At 43.9% G+C, this 23,384-nt stretch overlaps 2 long non-coding RNA genes across 2 annotated transcripts in view; one reads left to right on the top strand and one right to left on the bottom strand.

The window, feature by feature from the left end:
- The window catches only part of LOC141277407 (uncharacterized), a 138,224-nt gene that overhangs the window by 108,888 nt on the left and 5,952 nt on the right, over positions 1 to 23,384 (bottom strand). The gene's annotated exons all lie outside the window — the stretch shown is intronic.
- Positions 8,576 to 12,421, top strand: LOC141277302 (uncharacterized). Its single transcript, XR_012328436.1, has 2 exons — positions 8,576 to 9,362; positions 12,210 to 12,421. It is a non-coding gene; the product is annotated as an uncharacterized lncRNA (long non-coding RNA).

Genomic DNA, 23,384 nt, shown 5'->3' on the forward strand with positions numbered 1-23,384 from the left:
CCAAACGTACTAGGAACCCTGTTTCCCTGGAAGGGGCAGCCTCCGCCTTTGTGCTCTGTGGACTTGATGCCCCTGTTTGCTTTTCTCTTTGAGAGGAGCTAGACAGGCTACATTTTTAGCCAACACATAAAGGATGGGAGAAATCCACAGAAAAACAGGTGCTGCATCTGGTTCCCCTCTGATGGCCGAATATCCTGAGCGTGGATCCAAGTTCATGCACACGTTTAACTCAGTTGCTGCTTTACAGACAGGACAGGTACAGAAATGACAAGAGAGGTGCTTCCTGCAGTCACAAAGGATTCTGGGTCTTTATATGCAAAGTGTGGTCCAAGGACCCACAGGAATAGCATCACCTGGGAGCTTGTTACAGACGGCTCCTCTGTGCTGCACTCTTGGGCCCCACCCGACAGTGGAGCACACAGCACCTTTAGGGCCGTGAAAATACTCTGCATGGCATCATCATGATAGGTAAACGTCATTATACAACTGTCCAAACCCACAGAATATACACCACCAAGAGTGAACCCAAAGGTACACGACGGGTTTCAGGCGATGAGTTAATGTAAGTTCATCCATTGTAACATACGTCCGGCTCTGGTAAGGGATGTGGATCACGGGGAGGCTGTGGGGGGGGAGGGGGCAGGGGGTATATGGGACATCTCTGTGCCTTCCTCTCAATTTTGTCTTAAACCTAAACTTCCCTAAAAAATATATAAAGTCTTTTTTAAAAAATGAGACTCCCAACTGCTCCAGCTCACGGTGGGAGCTGTGTGAAACCCTATAATAAGCACACAGAGGAGTACAGGCCTGGAGGGAGTCTGCCTGAGATCGAACCCTGCCCTCTTTACTATCAGCTCTACAGCTTTCAGCAAAGCGCTCTCTGGGCCTCAGTTTCCTAATCTGTAAAATGGGGACAATGATGATAGTAATGGAATTTAGCTTCCAGGATTGTCGAAAGGATTAGATGGAACAAAATACATTAAAAACATTTAGGACGACACCTGGCACAGTGAGCTCTCAGGAAACGTCAGCTTTTAGTGTTTGTAAGAGGAGGTGTTTTGTATGTCAATACCTAACAAAGGAGTTGAGACCATCTTGGAGATTTCTTCCCTGCTCTTCCTTTTCAGCGGCAGAAGACACAGTATATGGTTTTAACTGCTTCTGTCGGGTCCACGCTAAATGGTGGGCAGTGTAGTCAACTCTAGGAAAGAATGGCTTACATCACTGTACATCAAACTAGTCATTCTAGAAACGTCTTCATTTTTTTCAACCATTTCCATATACAACCCTTATACATTATTTTTACATAAATCAATCTACAATGAATCTGGTTTTTTTAGAAGCCACATCCTAGGCAATAAATAAGACCTATGAAATCAGCAGTTTGATGTGCTAAGTTGTATTTTTTTTCTAATCCATGTGAAAGGGAAACCATAACTATGGAAATAAAAACATTCACATATGCATAAAAGTGTGACTGAGAACTTGAAGAAGTCTCTTCATTCCTACGTGAGCATTTTATTAGCTCCCAGCGGCACTTCTAAATGTTTTGACGTTAAATCTCTCCACCCAAGTGACTTGAGCAAAACCTTCTGGCTTCCAGCTCGTCCAGCTCAGCCAGGGATCAGAATCACCAGTCGATTTGCCCAAGATTTACACGGCCGGTGCAGGGAGGAAGAGACCACAGCTTTTCTGAAACACAGAAGGGGTGAGCATCCTTCTTTGCCCCGACAGCACTGAGACCGCAGCTGTGTCTCCAGCCCTATTCCAAGCCTCCCCACTTGGTGACTTTGTGTCTCATTCCTGCGATCGTTTAGAACGCCTTCCTTTCACATCAGGATGATTGGTGCGTTCATACTGCGGAGCTAGAAGTAATTATTTCTAAATGTCATGGCTTTCATGTTGCAGTTTTCCAACGTCCGAGGGGCCCAATTTCTTCCAGAGTCAGTCATCAAAGTTTTTTTCACAGAACCAACGCAATGGCTTGGTGTTCCTGCCATCCTGCTTGTCACAAAGCATATTTCAAAGGCTGCGTCTCCTGGGCCTCAGATTCCATTCTTCTTAAACATGTAAAAAAAAAAAAAAGCTACTCCAAAAGGAATGTGTGAGCAAACTCCCATGAGTGACAGCCTCCAGCCCAGTTATTTCTTTTCCACATTTTTTCCTCTGTGAATTGCCTAGCAATAGTCTAGTGATCCTTGACAACACTAATTGAGGTATGAGGAAGGAGGACAAGTTAGTAGTGTCTCTCTGCTCTGCCTTAGAACAAGCGTGATAACATCCTTGGACATGGTTACCATCAACATTCAGTTCAATTGAGTAACATTTTTTGAGGGTTCCAGGCAAGCCACAAGCGCTAAGTGCTTCCCGGTGACAGGACTTCCATGTGACATCCTGCGGTCATCACAAACGAGGGATGTGTCTTTTCCACCCAACAAAAAATGTTTTCAGCTTGTGTTTATCTAAATCATGCATTCTCGCTGGGAGGAAAATCGGTTCTTAGAGGTGAAAAGGCCTTGGCCGTGAGAACAGGGCGCGGCCCTCCAACGCTCAACTCTACCCCACAGAATCTTATTTCCTAGAAGTTAATTTCTCTCATCAGAGACACATTTAATTTGAATTAATTGAAGTATTTAATTGCATTTAATAATTTAATTTTTTTCTCAGGGGCAGCGATAATGGGGGAAGAAAAGGTCGAGAAACACTGAAAATGAAATGAAACTGTACTTCAAATGGACTTCTCCTTTGACCTAGAAATTCCGCTTCTCTTATCCTCCTAGAGAAAAGGTTCCCAAAAGAAGCACGTATACAAGGTTGCTGACAGCACCATCTTTTTTAATAGTGCAAAAACCTACATGTCCATTAGTTGAAATGGTTAAGTAAACCAAACTCTGTATTATGAGAGACTATGTACCAGTTAAAAGGAGTAAGGTCAGTCTGGATACAGACAGTGAACCATGTCAGAGTACTGGGTAGCAAAAGCAATCTGCAGAATACATATGCGTGATCGCATTTATATTAGAACAAAAACACAAGATCTACGTGGTTTTATACACACATGTCATATATGTAAATACAAAGAACGCGCATGGTAGGATACACACAAAAGTAATAAACCCAGGTTACCTCTGGGGAGAGGAATGGATGTGATGGTCGAGGGTGGTGGAAGAGGTCCCTGGGCTGTTTATTTATCTCTTGCTTTGTGCTTTGTTTTTGCATTTTTTTCACAAGAAAGAGTCGTGAACAACTTGTAGAAATGAGAATAATAATAAATATTTACACAAAAGTAAACCCTACCTCAACCACCTGACTACTGCCCTGAAGAAACAGTTAGTCACTTTATTTCTAATAAAACTGGGAATCAAAAGCCTGCAAGCTCCAGTTGGGTTAAAGTTGTATCTGTTTAAAAACTCGAATTATAGAAAAAAATGACAAGAAGATATGCCAAGGCTTTGAAAAGAAAACGTCTACCGAGGTTTGAATAGAAGAAATCAAACAGTAAAGAGATCGGGCTTCCCTGGTGGCGCAGTGGCAGAGAATCTGCCTGCTAATGCAGGGGACACGGGTTCGAGCCCTGGTCTGGGAGGATCCCACATGCCGCGGAGCAACTAGGCCCGTGAGCCACAACTACCGAGCCTGCGCGTCTGGAGCCTGTGCTCCTCAACAAAAGAGGCCGCGATAGTGAGAGGCCCCCGCACCGCGATGAAGAGTGGCCCCCCGTTTGCCACAACTAGAGAAAGCCCTCGCACGGAAACTCAGACCCAACGCAGCAAAAGTAAATAAATAAATTAATAAACTCCTACCCCCAACATCTAAAAAAAAAAAAAAGTAAAGAGATCGATTTTACTACATAAAAATGAAACAACAGTGAGCAAGATTTCTCCAGGGCGGCTTGGGAATACGTATCCAGGTGTAAACCAGCACACCTTTAACCAGCGGTCATAATTCTAGGAATTACACAAGGATGTTTACCGCTGCATGCTTTATTATGCAATAGAGAAAGATTAGAAATCACTTACAAGTCCATTACTAGAGGATTGATTAAGCAAAATATGGCAGATACGTGCAAAGAAACACTCTGCATTCATTCCCAATGATGGTCTATTATTTACTGACATGGAAAGAAATTTCCAAGACATTACTGTATTTTTTCTAAGTTGCATCCACCAAGGAGATTTCATGTTGATTTGCAGATACAATACAAATAAGGCTTTCACTAACTTGCCAGAGAGGAAAATTCTAATTGTTTAAAAAAAAAAAATGTATTGATGGGCAATCAAAGAAATTTGGTGGCCTTCTTTCAGGTGTAATGATGACCCACTTGCAAGGTCAAACAAACAAACAGATATATTATTCCCACCTATCAAGTTATCAAATATAAAACATACATATAATGTACAAAAATATATTAAGAAATAATATACACATAGGAAAGGACAAAATCTTCAATGTAACAGGCAATGAATTTTGAACCCGATGTGCATACACACACAGTGAAACAAGACTTTACTGTATTTTATTTTATTTTTTTATTGCGGTACGCGGGCCTCTCACTGTTGGGGCCCCTCCCGCTGCGGAGCACAGGCTCCGGACGCGCAGGCTCAGCGGCCATGGCTCATGGGTCCAGCCGCTCCGCGGCATGTGGGATCTTCCCGGACCGGGGCACGAACCCGCGTCCCCTGCATCGGCAGGCGGACCCCCAACCACTGCGCCACCAGGGAAGCCCTGTGTGTGTCTTAATGAGAAAGAAAATATAAGACATTTTAAATGTTGAGTCTGAACGTTCTAAACCGTTTTTCAATCTGTCATCAACGTCCACATTTTTCCACACAAAATTCAGGCGACCAATGATTCTCCTCCGGGATTTTCTTCTAACACTGACACCTGTTCTGCAGCTTTCGATGTTGGTGCTTTCTTGATCATACTACAGTCAATCACAACAACCTCTCATTGCTTTGAAATTTCTTCCATCTAGTCTGTGGAACTTCACAATTTCTCCTGCCTTCAGTCACATAGCTTAGCGAGGGATAAAAAAAATCCTTCTGTGTGTATTTCCAAAATAAATAAATAAATAATGCAGCTTTCTCTACTCATCGATATCGAATGAGTCGATATCGACTCACTTTATCAAATCCCTCCCTTAGGGTCTCATGAAACCGTCAGTTTTGCAAGAACAAAACATGGAACTGTGGTCATTTCTCCACTGATGAATACTTGCTTCACAAATATCCAATTCATGTGCCACCTGTCTGGCAATAATTGTAAGATGCATCCTTGACTTCAGAGATGTTAAACTATGGACAATATACAGCCTAGAATTGATGACATATAGTGTCCTATTTGAACCTCCCAACAGCCCTGTGAAATAGTTAATGTTTTTACAGATGAATATGCAGAAATGTAACTAGAGAAAAGAACTTGTCCAAGGCCACACAATCAGTGAGACAGAACAGATACTCAACTCCAGGACCTTCTGATGCTATAACCCGAGCATATGACCTCCACACTCTGCTACTTCACGAGTCAGTAGAGTCACCTTCGTCCCTAGCATCGTGGTCGACATTGTCATCGCCATGACTCTGTCGTGGTCATCATCATCACTGTCATAGTGAGACAGGCTGGGACCTGGGACCCTTTGCTGCAGGGCTTGCACCTGGACAAACGTCTCCTCAAGCAACAAAATACACAGAAACTACATGGGACTAAAAATAACTGCGTGCATGCCCAGTTGGGGCAAATTCTGGACGACAGGATACAAAAAGGCCCAAAGAACCCAACTGCCACTTCTGAGGAGCCGGGAGCGACAGCAAGGTGCTGCGCAGGCCCCCTGCACTCGACACCACCAAGAGGTGGGCAGAACACGTCAGCCACCACTCCCGCCCGACCCCCGGACGCACCCCTACCCTCACCCCACGTAAGGAGCCAGCTGCCCCCCGCCTCAGCCAGCCAGCAAGGGGACCTGTTGTTTGTTCTCAGTCCCCCTGCTGCAGCAGCAGCCCCAGTAAAGCCTTGCCTGAATCTCTTGTCTGGTCTCTGATCAATTTCTGTTGCTCAAGGAGGCCAAGAAGCCCAGTCAGTAACGACAGTGATCACCAGCATCGTGGTCATCAACACAGCTAACATTTACTGAGCATGTATTTACCTTGTGCTAGGCTCTGTGCTAAGGTTTGCCTCATAACTACCAACAGATAGGGTTTCTTAGAACCTCATTCCACAAGCACTGATGGTAAGATGGTAAGATTCAACAGGATCAAGTAACTGGTTCAAAATTATTCATCTGACACCCGAATTCAAACCCCGGCCATCTGACTATAGATACCACACTCTTAACTACTACAGGATTAAGTACAGGACGCAGCAAACTGTAGGCGCTCGATCAATGACATGCATACTGTGCCTATCCCAGGGCCTGGTGTGCAGGAAATGAACAATTATAACAACAATAACAGCAGCTAGCATTTACCGAGCAATTATGACACGCCAGGCATTAGGCCAACGGCTTCATACAGTTTATTTCTTTTTGTCTTCATATGAGCCCTAGGAGGCAGGCACTGTCTTACCCTCATTTTACAGGTGAGGAAATTGAGAACTGGAGAAATTAAGAACATGTCCAAGGTTATACAACCAGTGAGTAACCCAGCACTAAGTCAAGCCCAAGAAGCCTGATTCAAAAGCCCATGTTCTCAAGTACTACACAATATGGCCTCCTACAAAGAGCATCATGAGTGAATTTGTTTCCACTGACTCACTCCACAAGTATTTCCAGGGCTGTGTGTTGTGCTGAGTGCAACGGATACAGTAAAGAATAAGAGAAAGATCGACTCTGCCTCCATGGAAATTAACTGTCTGGATGAAACACCAATCAAAATGAGAACACTGAAGACCGAATAGAAAGGTGGTGCTAGAACACATGCATTTACACCCTACCCTTCCCAAAACTCTGCTAGGAAGATAACGAGATTATAATGATGATAACTAAAATGTATCATGATGTGTCAGACATTGATATGAATGTTTTACAGGTATTATAACATTAAACTGTCATACGAAAGAACAAAGCTGACTCCATCTTGGATCTGTTTCTTTTACTTTAACCTTTGTACTCTATTGCTTTTGCTGTAAGTTAATCACTAAACGGAAGTTGCTTATAGCCTGAAATATACAGGATAGCCCATTCTCAAGGCCCTGACCTTTATAAGTATAACACTTTCCCGTTCACTCATAGAGAAAAAGTTGCAGAACAGAGAATAACATTTGTCTGGTTGGAGGTTTACAGGACCATCATGACCTGACCTATGGGGACAGATGCAAGAACAAAGGATGCTGACACCAAGAAGTCTGCAACAACCAACCACACCCCCTCGCCTTTTAGTATAAAAGGAACCTGAATTCTAACTCGGGGAAGAGGATTCTTTGGGACCCTAGTCCACCAGCTTCTCGGTCTGCTGGCTTTCCAAATAAAGTCACGATTCCTTGCCCCAATAACTAGTTTTTCGATTTATTGTCCTTTCACGTGGCAAACAGTATGAGCTTGGACTTTTTAAAAAAAAAAAAAAAAAAAAAAAAAAGCCTTATAACAACCTGTTTTACAGATGAAAAAAATCTAAGGCTTGGAGCAGTCAAGGAATTTGTCCAAAGCCATACAATTAGTTTGTGGCAAAGCAAGTGTAAGAATCCAGAGCTTGCGCTTTAATGCACCTCTTTACACAGTAAAGGAACAGAAATATAAATTCTCAAGGACGGAGGCTTCAGGAGAAGGGATATCCTCGAATGGATCAATAGAAGCTTAAAGAATGTAAAGCAGGGCAGGAGGAGCGGCTTATTTCGCCGGGCAGAGAACATCAGGAATAAAAGAAGAGGACTGAGAAAAGAACTGCTTCTCCCCACTGCTGGACTTCCCAGACACACATAAATTGGGGATATCTGATGTCACAGAGTGTGGGAGGGGGTCACAGGAAGTCACCCTAGAGTATGCGGTGGAAGCCGATACTCATCACCATCAACACCTTCACCTACTCCTGTGCAGGCAAGGACCCTCCCCGCAAGCAGACGCCAGCAGGGAAACGTACCAGCTTCCGGTGTCTCCTTCTGCATGGAGATGTGACTCACTCTTGGCCTCTCCCAAACTCTCACCTGCTCCTCCCACAGGGCAAGAATGGTTAATCTGGGAAGATCTGGCCACGCTTAGTTCAGCGCCCTGCCCCCCATTTCTTCTTGGGAGAGAGTCTGTCCAGGAGACAGCATGTTTCCTTCTGCTCTTCCCTGATTTAAGTCTCACCATGACAGGAGGCCTGTCTGGGTCCAGCACTGCCCATGACTGGGTATATAAGTCTCCAAATTCTAGGGTTCAGGTCACAGGCCCACTTGGCTTTCACTCTAAGCCACATCTCGACCTGAGCTTTTAATAGTTTAAGAAAAGTGGTGTTTTGATCTCCCATCTGCCTTAGGTTTTTGTCTTATTTCTCAATTTTCTCAGAACTTTGGTTCATTAAGAAAAACAGAGAAAGAGACAGAGAGAGACAAAGGAAGAAGGAAGGAAGGAAGGAGGGGAGGGAGGGAGGGAGGAAGAGGACAGGAAAACGGAAGATGCAGGATTTTTAAAAAATGTTAACATCCTTGGAGAGATATGAGGAGAATAATGTATCCATAAAACAAGAATTTATTAATCAGAGAGCAAAGGAGAGTTCTCAAAAAGTAAAGAGAAAGCTCTCAAAATAAAAATTTCTCTTGATGAACTTGAAGATGAAGTTCATCCTAGTTTCTCTCCCAGAAAGAGAACAAATAGAGATAAGGAGGTGAAAACTATTGGGTGGAAGGGGAGAGACATGAGAGAAAGGATCAATCCAGAAGGTTGAACAGCCAAACAATAACAAGAGCTCTAGTTCCAAACAGAAAACAGTAGGTAGGAAATACATATATCCAAGGAGAAAGGAGCCTCCAGGTTGAAAGAGCATTCTAGGAGCCCAGCATCAGAAGCAAAAAGACACCTGCATCAAAGGCACGTCCCCACAGAATTTTACAATCAGGGATCAAGAGCCACAGAAGGCAGCCCTCCAACAGCGCCCCCGCGACAAGGCACTGTGAAGGTTAAGACAGCAAACCTCCGAAATCTTCACACCTTCAAGCCCCTGGATTTTCTGCCGCAGCTTTTTTTATTTTTATTTTTTTTAGCCATTCCTGACCCTGAATAAAGCCAACCTTCCATTTTCTCTGTTCCTCTTCCCAAGTGTTGCCAGAGGAAGTTCTAAAACTGTGCTGATTGTGCTACAAGACTCACAGCTTCCACCGGGCACACCCTCTGGCTCATCACGCCCAGCCGACAACCTTCCCGTCCCTGCATGGCCGTAAGAAGACAGTCGGATGTGAGTGTATATTCACGTGTGTAGATATGCTGCTTTCATATTGTAAAGTATATTACATACTATATAAAATATAAATAATGTATACAATTCTGTATTACAAACTATATCATTACATAATATATAAAATATCTAAAATATTTTACATATAAAATATCATTACACATATAACCATATATATACACATACGTATATATGTATATACCATATACATACACACACATATGTATATACGTATATATATAAAAACTCAGATCATGATAAGGGCTGTAAAATCCACATTCCTCCGTGAACGAGACCCTCACAAAACGTCACCCTGTTCACTGCATTGTTACAGGGACCCTTCTGCCTGGACTATTCCTACCCATTAATTCATGTTCATTAATGATAGTGTCTTCGTTCGAACCTCCTTTCACGCAGAGGCCTCCTTTGAGCGCCTACCCCAATGCATTGTGATGCCCTGGAACACGGCAGCAAATTCACAGGGAACACTCTGGGGTATTTTTTAATTTCAAGGGAAATCCTACAGTGGTTGACATCTGTTGGACACATAATTCCTAATTCAAGGTTTTGCAGTTTCAACGTTAGATCACTGCCTTCTTTTTGATCAAATTCGAGCAAAGTTGGGATTAGGGCAGTTGGCGTGATCCAAAAGCAAGAACCACCTGACAGGGCTTCCCTGGTGGCGCAGTGGTTGGGGGTCCGCCTGCCGATGCAGGGGACACGGGTTCGTGCCCCGGTCTGGGAGGATCCCACATGCCGTGGAGCGGCTGAGCCCGTGAGCCATGGCCGCTGAGCCTGCGCGTCCGGAGCCTGTGCTCCGCAACGGGAGAGGCCCGCGTACTGCAAAAAAATAAAAAGAACCACCTGACAATCACTGTGGGAAAGGACCTGAGAGTGGCGGGGTCTGATCTGATGCCAACATTTGAGAAGTTATCCTCAACAAGCACACATGTAACGTTAGCAAGTAATCATTTTTCAAAACAAAAGAGTTTTCTCTCGATTTCTGTGTATTATTTTTCAAACTTCTACTAAATTGTTAGGACATAAACCCTAAGCTTTTTGGACCTGATCACTTAACAAACAGAACTTGGGTATTTCTCTTGGCCTCACGCACTGCGGAAGAATTACTAGGGCACTAAGGACTCTGTGAACCCAGAAAGTTTGGGAATCTCTGTCCTAGACCATTAGATCCACTATCATCTGTCTTTGTGGGGCTCTTTACTTCCCTTCACACAACAGTCACTGTACTTTTTTTTAATATATAAATTTATTGCTTTTATTTATTTATTTTTGGCTGCATTGGGTCTTCATTGCAGCACACGGGCTTCTCACTGCAGTGGCTTCTCTTGTTGCGGAGCAAGGTCTCTAGGTACACGGGCTTCAGTAGTTGCAGCACGCAGGCTCAGTAGTTGTGGCTGGCGGGCTCCAGAGTGCAGGCTCAGTAGCTGTGGCGTGAGGGCTTCAGTAGTTGTGGTGTGCAGAGTCAGTAGTTGTGGCCTGTGGGCTCTAGAGAGAGAGCTTTGTGGCACACGGGCTTAGCTGCTCTGCGGCATGTGGGATCTTCCGGGACCAGGGATCGAACCAGTGTCCCCTGCATTGGCAGGTGGGTTCTTAACCACTGCGCCACCAGGGAAGTCCTAGTCATTGTACTTTGTTGCAAAGTACTTTGATCTGCCTGCTGCTAGTACAGACCACGCGTGTGCACGTGCGCACACACACACACAGGCACACACATCTCTATCTCCTTTCACGTGCATGGGAGCCTCCTCCATTTGTAACTAGCATTTGAAAGAGGAAATTTGGAGAACAAACCAAATGAAGACGAATGAAACCGTGTCCATGCACGGGGTCCCTTTCAGGTCCAGCAGGAGGGAAGACAGTAGAGGCAGAAACCAGGGCAGCTGTTGTAAAACTATAGACAGAAAACGGGATATTTCGCAACCTCAGGAGACAAAGCATAGACGGAGCCCAGTGCAGGGTGGCACCCTTGCACTTGACATTGATGCTCCCCCGAGCACAGGTTTTTCAGGCAGTGGGGATGGAACAGAGGAATGGGAGGTGGAATGGGAGGGTCCAAGCAGGACAGATGCACTGCAGGGGACAGACTGGTTTCTGGACCCACCCCTTGAGAGAGTCCCCTCAACATCTGGGAAATCATTTAAATGAGGGCTGAGAGCCTGCCATTCAGAGATGGGAAGATTTTGGATCAATGGTGAGCTGTATGAAGACAAGGACAAAATCTAACATCTTGACCCTCGTGTCTCTAATACCTAAGACAGGGCTGAGCTCACGGTTAAGTGCTCGTTCATCTGTTTTCGTCTATGTGTGTTTCTTTGTTTGCGTCTAACTCCCTGCTAAGAGAGCACAAACCTTTCCAACCTATCCAGCTCAAAACATACAAAGCCAAACTCAATGTCTTCTCCTCATTTGCTCCTGCCTGTCTTGGGAGGTACTTTAACTGTCCCACGTTCTTCAATACCCCCAAACCAATCCTCCGCTATGGTTTCCATCTCTGGTCTCTCTCTTGAATTCTGCCTGAGTCAGGTCTTCATTGCCTCTTCCTTGAGCCTCTCCTCCATTCTAGCCCATCCTACACACTCCTTCCTAAGACTCTGGCGGGGAGGAGTCCGTCTGACTCCGTGCGGATCTCTTTCTTGTACTTCCACCTCTGTGCTGTGTTGCCTGTGCTTAGTCATGCTGACTCTGCACCTTTTGCAAAAGAATGTTGCCTATAGCCAGAAATATACAGGACAACCCATTCTCAAGTCTCTGACCTTTAATAACACTCTTCCATTCACACAGAGTTAAAAAGTTGCAGAACAGAGAATAACATTTGTTTTCTTGCAGGTTGACAGGAACACCGTGATCTGAGCTATGTGGACAGTTGCAAGAACAAAGGATTCCAGCACTAGGAAGTCTGCAACAGCCAACCACAGCCCTCCCTCACCTTGTCTTTAAAAAAGGTTTTGCTGAAACCCTTTGGGGGAGTTTGGGGCTTTGGGGGCAGGAGACACCCATCTACTCGCGTGGCCCTGCAATAAACCTTTCTCTGCTCCAAACTCCCATGTTTCAGTTTGTTTGGACTCACTATGTGTTGGGCACACGAACTTAACATTCAATAACCCGTAACAAAACCCAACTGTTTGCTCTGCTACTCAGAAACTTTCCATGGCTCCTTAGTTCTGTCTAATAAAGACCAAATTCCTTAATGAAGATTGTGAAGGCCGCTTCTGGCCCCTTTCAACATCAGTTTCTGCCATTTCCCTCACCCTGTACTGAATGCCCTACACTCGTGCATCTCTGTATTTTTACCCATTGCATCGTGCTGTAGCTACTCTCTCATGCTGGATTATAAGTTCCTTGAACCCTAGGGCATGTGTTATTTGTCTTTGTAACCCCCTGTGCCCCTGCACTCAATACAAGTGCCTTGTTTGGGGAGGGGTACTTAATACACAGTCTACGGGAACAATATTTATTAGCATGATACTCAGGGCTCTCCCTTCCCCCCTTAATGACTCCACCCCAGGGAAGGAGACACTGACTTATCTGACTCATGAGTTTGGCAAAAGGATCTGAGTTTGCTCAACTCAGCACCCAGCCCCCTCCATTCTCCCTTTGAGGAACCAGCCACCTATAGTTAACCTGTATTCTCACTGAATTCTCATTTCTTCTTGGCCACCCAGAAAGTTTGGGGGTAGGATCATTCCAGCAAAGGAGGCCTCCAGTTTTGGGGAGGGATGCAAGTTTGATCCAGGGGCAAACCTATTGGCCAGATTAACCCATGCCCTACAATATAATGCTTTGTGAGTAAGAAAGGTGATCTTTTTACCTCCATCTGTCTAATTCTTATGTCCATTTTTCACCTCTTCCCAATTAAGGCAGGTTAGAGGGGTGTTATATTTTAGGCCCTCTCAGAACCTAGTGTCTCACACAGACGATGTGTATCCTATATGTAGCCTTGGTTTAGCTGGCTCGAATTCTGTCCCAGAGACTTATTTTCAGCTTTCTCATCCTGAGTGAGATTGAACAAACAAAGCCTTACTTTATAAATAGTACAACAGTAACATGGCATCTCTCAACTGAGGAAATTGAAACATTTGGGTTTTGAGAAACACTATTTGTTATTGCACAAACAGCAGGCGGTTGGGAAAAGCCAAAAGTGAATTTTCCATGTCAAATTCCTCTTCATCTATAAATCCTCCCCTTCCCGGGGAAATTTATAGGATTCTGGCTCCCGTTTCCCTTTGGTCATCAAATTTAATTTCCCAGGAGGTTTGTGTTTCCTTTTTTTAGTTTCTAGTCTAAACTTGTAACATTTTCCCGATTCTTGACGTTCCAGATCTTCTCCTGTCTCCTCAATCTGTCACTTCTAACCTATTCCTTCCCTCTACCTCCACTCTCCACTTTTATTCCTCTGTAAATTCTAGAAATGACCAGACCTCCTGCTTCTCGAAGATCCATTCTGAGCGTTTGCGTTTCTTTTGTTAACATCTCAGAGCATCCACCAACATTTTTCATCCTTCTCTCCATTCTTTGATCATATGCCTCTTCTCCTCCAAAGTGAGCTTTTCACTTCTACCCTCCATTGAACCCAGGAGACCCACTTTTCTCCATTCCTTTTACATCCTTTCTATTGCTTTTTCTCCCCTGGCTGCTTCCCACCGCCTTTGAACATACCCAGATCCCTTCGTTTTGAAAACCCTCTCACTTTTCACTTCATTTGTTGCCCAAATGAAGGCTGCCTTCCCGGCTGCCTTCCCGGCTCACCGCCCTCTCATTCACTGTCAAAGCTCTAGAAACATCATTACACAGGTTCTACCTGTATTTCCACATCACTGAATTGCTCCAGGACTCCACGACCTTTTGCTTCCAACCTAAGCATTCAGTGGAAAGAACTGCTCTTAAAGTTCACCAACAATTTCTTCCTTGTCACATTCTTCAGTCTTTACTCAGCCCTCGTTCCTCTTGACTTCTCTGATTCATTCAACACTGATGGCCACGTTCTACCCAACCAACACCACCGGCTTATTTATCTGTCTTTTTGTCTTAGTCTTTTGTTCTGTCTCTCAAAACTGTGATCCAGTCCTGAGTCTTGGTAAACTCTACAGCAAGCATTCGTGGTTGCTGTGCTCACGTGACCTGACTAATAGAACAAGGTGTTCAACCCAATCATGGCAAAATGTTCCCATTTGACGGCGAGTGGTGTAGGGATGGGCATGTGAACCATTTCTGATCCATGATAAAGGGAAGACCTCTTAGGGGTTCAGGGGAACATTTTACTTCCTATAAGAGAGGCATACAAGGAGAAAAGCATTTCTTCCCGCCCATCTCCTTTTTCTTGGGATGTCATCACATAAGAACATGAAGTATCCAGCCGTGCCATCTCGTCACCAAGAGGGAAGGTCAAGAGAAGAACATAGAAGCCAAGACTGTCCCCTGACATCAAGGAAATTCCAAGCCAACGCTGAAACTTCCCATATGCTTGAACAACAGGTCTAGAGTTAAGTAATCAACTATTGACTGTACTTCTATTACTTGCACCCAAATACATTGAAGCATTCTTCCAAAACTCTACCTCATCCATTCTCACAGAATAGACTGTGATATCTATGCTGACCTCATCAAGATCCTTATGTCCAAATGTCTCTCCCGCCCCCAGATTCCCCGAGTCCTCGGTGTTTCCACTCGGGTTTCACACCATCAGCTTAAAGCACCATGTTCCAATCCACACTCGTCAGTTTTCCGCTAAAGTCAGCCAGCCTTTTGTCGTCTTCATAAAGATTAAGAAACCATTTGAGCTTTATTAGAAGAACATGAGTTTCAACCTTGCTAGAACTTCCCAGGTGGTATGGGTCGGGGCGGGGGGAATTATGCAGACAGGTAAGACAGAATTTAAGATGTATGTCTTAATGAGGCTTATCTCTGTCTGGGTATACTAGGTATTTCACGATGGATATGGGTATAAAGACACGGATGAGACACAGGGTACAGAGCAGGAAGTGGCCAAAGATAAAGCCCAAATGAGAGCAGTCATGAGACCACGAGAGACGCCTTCTCAAAGAGTTAGGCCTTAATAGTGTCGATGGTGTGAGATTTTAAGCTGTGGAACAACATGACAGATTTACACTTTGCAGAAGGAGCTTCAGCAACAGCATGAAGAATGGATCAGAAGATGAAAGCCTGAGATACCAGAGCTTTAAAGGCAGTTAACTGAGCCAGGCAGCGGCTGCCAAGATCACTTCTTAGCTGAGGCAGCCCTGCCAATGACAGAGCAAAGCATGGTGCAAGATCCCCACCAACACAGGACTCCAGAGCTCTCCACTGGGCTGGTGGAGACTATCGGAGCTTCCTCGCAGTCAGATGGCCCCTTCTGCCCAGTAAATCTCGTGTACGCAGCATTGGTATCCCAGAGAACCCGACGGACGCAAAGGACATGAGTTCATGCCTGTTATTCGATTTGCTTAAATAAGCATTTAATAGGTATTAAAGTAAAGAGGTAAGAGGTTAGTGATTTCCTCAACTAACCAAAACTACCAAATACAGATATTCTTATTCAAAGCAATTCACTTTCTAATTAATGTGCTCAGTCCTCCCTGGTTCTTTTTTTTAAATTAATTTTTATTGGAGTATAGTTGCTTACAATGGCGTGTTAGTTTCCGCTGTACAGCAAAGTGAATCAGCCATACGTATACATATATCCCCTTTCTTTTGGATTTCCTTCCCATTTAGGTCACCACAGTGCATTAAGGAGAGTTACCTGTGCTATACAGTAGGTTCTTATTAGTTGTCTATTTTATACGTAGTATCAATAGTGTGTATGTGTCAATCCCAATCTCCCAATCCCTCCCTCCCCTCCCCCCTTCTCCCTTGGTATCCATACATTTGTTATCTATGTCTACGTCTCTATTCTCCCTGATTGTGTATCTCTGTTAACCCAGAATATAACCATATTCCATCAATACTCTCTCCAAAACATCCTCAATTTCTATTGTTTTACTTTCCTCTTAAATTTTATCTTGCAACCAAATATTACATAGGAAAAATAAACAAGGATGAATAAATAAATCACGTGTAAAAGAATTCATTCAAGCCCCTTTGTGTAGGTCATCACTGATTATTTTCCAGACTCAGCTATCTTATGACATAAACCACAGTCATTCAACACATAACTCCATATGGCAAAAGCTCTGTATAGTAAGGTGAACTTACAAGGCATCTATTAAATCTGTTCCCAGAACATCACGGGCAGAAGCATTGCCAAGAGAATTAATTGAAAAGATTCTTGTTTCTGAGAATCTAACAATTTGTTTCACAAAGACAGAGGTTCATTTTCTCTTTCTTCCTTTTATACCAATCATCACTGATCCCAGATTAATCTTCCAAGAAAAGCACATATAGCTACAAATATGTTGGCATTTCCTTCTTACAAGAAAAGCAACAGGGACGTCCCTGGTGGCACAGTGGTTAAGAATCCGCCTGCCAATGCAGGGGACACGGGTTCGAGCCCTGGTCCAGGAAGATCCCACACGCCATGGAGCAACTAAGCCCGTGCACCACAACTGCTGAGCCTGCGCTCTAGAGCCCATGAGCCACAACTACTGAGCCCGCGTGCCGCAACTACTGAAGCCCGTGCGCCTAGAGCCGGTGTTCTGCAACAAGAGAAGCCACTGCAATGAGAAGCCCGCGCAACGCAACGGAGAGTAGCTCCTGCTCACCACAACTAGAGAAAGCCAGCACACAGCAACGAAGACTCAACGCAGCCAAAAATAAATAAAAAGAAAAAAAAGAAAAAGAAAAACAACAAAGCAGATAAAAATCTGCTTTCCCAGATTCTAGACAGCCAGTACTGTATTACTGGTATCCTATTGCAACTTTCTGATTTTTTCTTTCAGGGGTCAGCAAACTACCACCCATGGACGTCATCTGGCCCACCTCTTGTTTTTGTAAATAAAGTTTTCCTGGAACACAGAGATGCTGTCTATTTACTATTGTCTCTGGCTGCTTTCCTACTACAATGACAGAGTTAAATCATAGCGACAAGGACCATCTAGCCTACAATGCCTGAAATATTTACTATCTGGCTCTTAACAACAACAACAAAAATTGTCCTAATTTAAAAAGCACGGCATCTTCTCACATTTCAGGTATTCATTCGTTCATCATTAACCATTCAAAACATTTTAACTGATACCTTAACATGTTAACATCATTGTTAATGTGTCAATCTGAAATCAGCAATGATTTTTTTTTTCTTTTTTTGCGGTACGCGGGCCTCTCACTGTTGCGGCCTCTCCCGTTGCGGAGCACAGGCTCCGGACGCGCAGGCTCCGCGGCCATGGCTCACGGGCCCAGCCCCTCCGCGGCATGTGGGATCCTCCCAGACCGTGGCACGAACCCGTGTGCCCTGCATCGGCAGGCGGACTCTCAACCACTGCACCACCAGGGAAACCCCGGCAATGATTTTTGAAGATCATAATGAATTAATTTTCTTTTCTTTTGATTAATATGTGATTATTATTTTTTAATGAACCTAATTTTTAAAAATCTATCACCAAGAAGACATTTAGAATCTTGAGTATAGCACTCTATATTCATCCATGTTTTAGGCTAGCTTTAAACTTCAAGCTTTAAAACAAAATAAGATTAACCTCCACAAGAGACTGGAAATAAAACTATAGCTTTAAAAAAAAGTAAAAGATAATTATACCCTAACTGCCGTGTTTTCCTTTCTTTCCTTTTGGAAAGACTGCCTCTCTAAATAAAAGAAGATGTCAGCCTTTTAAAATGCCTTTTATCCCCGGATCTTTTGACGTGACAGACCTTCCTATTTTAATGGTGCAACATCTTCCTAGGAATTAATCAATGAATCATAGCCTGAGAATGAGATGGAAAAAGAGGAGGAGGTCTGCGCTGAAAGAAAGAGATGCAGGGAGATTCCAGACCTGATCTGCTGCCGTAGGCGGTGAGGGCTGCCCAGACCACAAGTCTGCTCAACTCAGGTGCCCAGGAGGCTAAGCGTGGACGTCTGGTTACCGACTTCCGTGTCCAGCTTTGAGCCGGGAGCTCTTCAGGTTTGCCCTAGAGCATAAGCGAACACAGGTCTCTGCGTGATGAACTTGCCCCTCCACCTGAGATGCCTTGTTTCCTCCCCGTTTTCTTCTCAAAGTGGATACAGTTGTTTGGGGTTTTGTGAACTCTGGGCTCAACCATATCTTCAAGAGGATGAGATCGGCATTTCTCAACGTAGTCCCTCATTTGTCATATGCCAACTATTTTTTTACTTTTTATTTCAAAAGTAATACAAAGATCTTTGCATAAAAATCATAAAAATACTGGTAAGCAAAAAAAAGAGGAAAATTCAGATGATCCCTAAATCCTACCACCCAAGAAGCCACTGTAACATGTTGCTATGTATTTGGTCATACGTGTCGCGGGTCAAATGTGCTCATCCGCTTCCCCCAAAAGATACGTCAACTAGACCTGGAGATGCGACCTGATTTGGAAAAAGGTTCTTCGCAGACGTAATTACGTTAAGGATCTCAAAATGAGAGCACCCTGGATTATCTGACAGGTGCTGAATCCAATGGCTCGTGTTCTCATAAGGAGAGGAGAAAGTACGTGAAGACAGAAGCAGAGACTCGAGTGGTGCAGCCACGGGCCAAGGAATGCCTGTGACTGGAGCGGGGCCCTGTGGTCCTTCCCGCCCATGTCCTCCACCTGCCTTTTGTCTGTAGAAAAACTTTAGCCAAAGAATAAGTTTAATTAGAGACGTGAGAAAATGCAGAAGCCAAGGAAAGCAAACAGGGGAAAATAATAACAGCTGAGTCATTAAACAGGGTCAAGGACCTTTGGCTCCTTCTCAAGGGCTATAGATGATATTCTGAGCCACGTCCTGTGAGCTGCCTTAGAGATACTGAAACCCCACCAGGCGGAAGAAGTTAACTACATGGTGACCAGACTGTAGCTGTGACATAAGCTGCCGTAATTCCAAGGCCTCAGGGAAATGGGAACAAACCTACCCTGGCACTGAAGACTTACTGTACTTAAAACGATCAAGATGATGCTGGTCAGACACCGCAGGATCAACTTCAAGACGACTGTCAAGCTGACTGTGCTGTCTCTACAGGTAGCCCCCTCCTTCTGCCTATATACCCCTGAAACTCCCCTTTAAAACCTCTCGCCCTGGTTGTCAGTCAGGGAGTTGGCCTTTGGACACGAGTCTGCCCTCCCCGCAGTTGCCAGCCTCGGGAATGAAGCAGACTTTCCTTTCCACCAACCTAGCCTCTCGTGCAGGGAGGAGCCACGCCCCACTTTTGGTAACAACTGGGGCCTCCAGAAGTTGGAAGACAAGGGAGCGTGGCCCTTGCTTTCAGACTTCTGGTGTCCAGAATTGCACGAGAATAAATTTCTGTCGTTTAAAGGTGCCAGGTGTGCAGCCACTTGTTCTAGCAGCCCTAGGAAGCTAACACAATACATCTGCTCAGTAAATAGCGACCAACAGCTGTGAACCAGATATTATACCCAGGAGTTGAAGAATAAGACACCAAACCTTTCAAAGTCTTTTTCTACCCATACACAGAAATATAGGTATAAATATATTTTTAATGGGTTATAATGTAAAAGTTGCTATTAATACATCCTTTTACCTAATAATATAGACACATGTTCATGATAATAAATACCTAGAGCTTCATCTTACAGATTTTGCCTAAGCAGTTCTCAGCTTTGGAACATTGACCTGATTTCCATTTTTTTTTTCTATACTACAATAACCATTCTTTATCTAACTACTTACGTACACGTTTGATGATTTCCTTAAATTTTTAAAAATGGAATTTGTAGGTCAACGTCTGTGCCAGTTATCAATTTCTTGTCTCAGTTCCAAATCTACCTTTCTTGCCCCTGCTTTGTGAAACCAGAGCTGGACCCTGTAAACATTTCTCCTCTACCAGCTGGCACAATGTGGGGCTTTGTCGACAGAAGCTGCCGTAGAAAAACCGCAAGGCGACAGAGGCAGGAAGACACTTCCTTCTGGGTCCCAGCGCTTCTTATTTTAGGCAGCAAAGAGGCCGCCCTCACAGACCAGCTCCAACCCCAGGCTCAGCCACATGCACAGCTCCACACTGTAGCTGTTTCCACTGCCACTCTGGCCATGGCCTCAGACATCTGCCTCACCTTCCATGGACACGTCTACAGATCCACACGGCGTGCCGTGTGCACAGTTTCTCCGCTGCCCGTGGCTGGGTTTTCCAGTAGCGGACACATGACCTCCAAGGAGATCTAAGTCTCAGCCTTGCGTAGGGGGTGGGAGAATCTTCCTCAACCTTAATTCCTTCACTGTCCACTTCTCCTCAGCCTAGATGCACACGCTACTTCTGGATCCTTGAAAGGCGCCCTATCATTTTTACTAGCTAACAGTCCTTCTGATGAAATCTTTCTCATTCAAATAACCAACGTGCTTTCAGTCTCCTAACTGAGCCTGGCTGATAATCCAGTCTCAATGCACTGACGTGACCAAATTAAGCTCCAGAACGGTTGCTCCCATGTACAGTGCCTTCCCCAGGCTCTAACCAATTCTGGATATTTTCATTCATTTTTAGCAATGACAGTAGGATAAGAAAGTATCCCTCGTCGATTGCTTTCATTTGCACTTCCTTGATTATTAGGAAGGTGGAGGAAAGACTATGTGAGTATATGCTGTATTGGAAGGAGTTCTATCCAGCCCATAATATTGTCCCCTGGGAAGGGGCTGCGGTTAAAGAGAGGGAGGGGGAAGGGGGCCGTCATTTATTACTCTAAAAGCTTATATACTGTCCAAATGCTATACACAGAGAAGATGGTCATGGATTACTTCTATAATTAAGCATATATCCATCATGACAACAACGTGCTGTCGCAACCTCTCTCTAGCTGGTACGAGTCAGAGTGGTTAAATTCATTAGCAGAGTTGAGCAACCGACTTTGGAAGTGCCTTATCTAGACCTGTAACCTCAGGCTCCAGCCCTCATCTCTCTAAGGCTGCATCTCGAACACCGAAAGGAAATGAGGGCCCAGCATGTGCGCTTGGTCACAGCAGCTCTACTTCCTGTATTTCAGGGGATGGGACGTTGTTAGAGCACATGTGAAACCATGGGCTGGACCCTAAGTTCAGATGTTTAGTTCATGAGTTACGGTCACCATACCTCTTGGGGAGAACAAAAGGAGAATACAGAGACCAATATAGGGTCCAAGTGCCTTTTCCCAACTGTGAGGTGAACACAGTTGGAGATTTTGAATCGTGGGACTTAGTCTAACCCAGAGAGAAGAGGACATGATTAGTTCTGCACAGGGATGGGCTACAGTCATCTACCTCCTTCCAAAATGGTTAGTCATCTGTCACACCTTTCATCCTTGCTTCCCAATTAAAAACAAAAACCTGGGACTTCCCTGGTGGTCCAGTGGTTAAGATTCCACCCTTCCGCTGCAGGGGGCGTGGGTGGGATCCCTGGTCGGGGAACTAAGATCCCACATGCCGCGGGGCGTGGCCAAAAAATTAATTAATTTTTTAAAATGTTTAAAAACCGAAAACCATGAAGAGTTAAGATGATGGAATTGTACTTAGCACAACTGAGAATTGTATAATTCTCTGTCTGATGGGGCTAAAATATGATAATATTGTGTTACAAATATCTGAAATCCTCCTTTCAGGGAGGAAAGATTCTTTGATTACCCAGATGTTTAGAAAGGTACACTAACCATCAAAAACCGCAGCAAGGTAATTTTCACTTCTCCACCCCCCTCGAAAGACATTGACTGAAGGCAGGTTAATTTTCAAAGCTTTTTGGACTCATTTCTATTTATTTCAGCTGTGTTGATGTTCTGTGGCTGAACTTTGAGCCAGAACAAGATATTTGTTTGTGTTACATTTGTCTAATGTTTGTCTCACCCACTAGCTGTGAATTTGCATAATGGGTTAGGAGCAGTGAAAAATGCTTAAAGACCTGGCTTTCTAAAGACCCCCAAAATCCCAACTTCCCACCTTCTGAAAATAGCTATGCTATCAAAGTAGCAAAAAGTGAACCAGAGAAAACGCATCTCTTGTTGTTCGGTGGGATTATAAAACTCACATAACAGGCACAACTGTGCTGCTTAGAAGAATTACAGGATTTGGAAGCAGCTACACTTAAGTTTATGGATTTCTTCCAATTCCAAATAGAATTTAATATTATGCAGCTGATTTAAGTCAAGATGGTTCTCACACGTATTCTTTGCCCTCTATCATGTATCTCCTTGTTAAAGACATGGTTCAAGTTTCTTGACTGTAGATTTTTATTAACCTGCTTAATCTGAATATCAAAGCCCAACTCTTTAGCTCAACTGTCTCTTTAAGAAGATCGAATACCCCAGGATATGAGCCACAAGGAAAATCAAGTTTTTAAGGAACTATTGTAAGTATGCAAACAAGCACAGAGAATAATACGACTAACATCCATATACTCACCACTCAACTCTGTCAGATTTAAACGTTTTGTGATATACACTTCAGATCTCTTTTCTGAGAAATAAATCATAACCAACACTATTGAAGACCCATGTATAATCTTCCACAATCCCACTCCTCTCACTTCGGTCCCATATATAAACACTATGCTGAATTTGGTCATCATCCCTCTCATAAAGGTTTTTCTAATTTCACTGAATCTATATTTATCCATAAATAATATTGAGAATTGCTTTGCCAGTTTTGAAGTTTATTAAATAGCATCCTACTACGACACACACACTCACACACACACCTATATATCATATATAAATATTCCCATCCTGTCTCTACTTGAAGATGTATCTCTGTTCAGAAAATACAGTTCCTTCATTTAACGGCTGCTTCCCATTGTATGGCCACACCGCAGTTGATTTGCTTATTCTCCTGTGGACAGACATTTAGATCTTTTGCACTTCTTTGCTATTATAAGGCAGGCTGCAGGGAAAGTTCTTTTGGACAGATGTATGCGTCTTTTGTTTTTTATTTTCTTTTGTTTTTAA

Source organism: Tursiops truncatus, chromosome 20, assembly GCF_011762595.2.
Source record: "Tursiops truncatus isolate mTurTru1 chromosome 20, mTurTru1.mat.Y, whole genome shotgun sequence".
In the NCBI taxonomy this organism is placed as follows: domain Eukaryota; kingdom Metazoa; phylum Chordata; class Mammalia; order Artiodactyla; family Delphinidae; genus Tursiops; species Tursiops truncatus.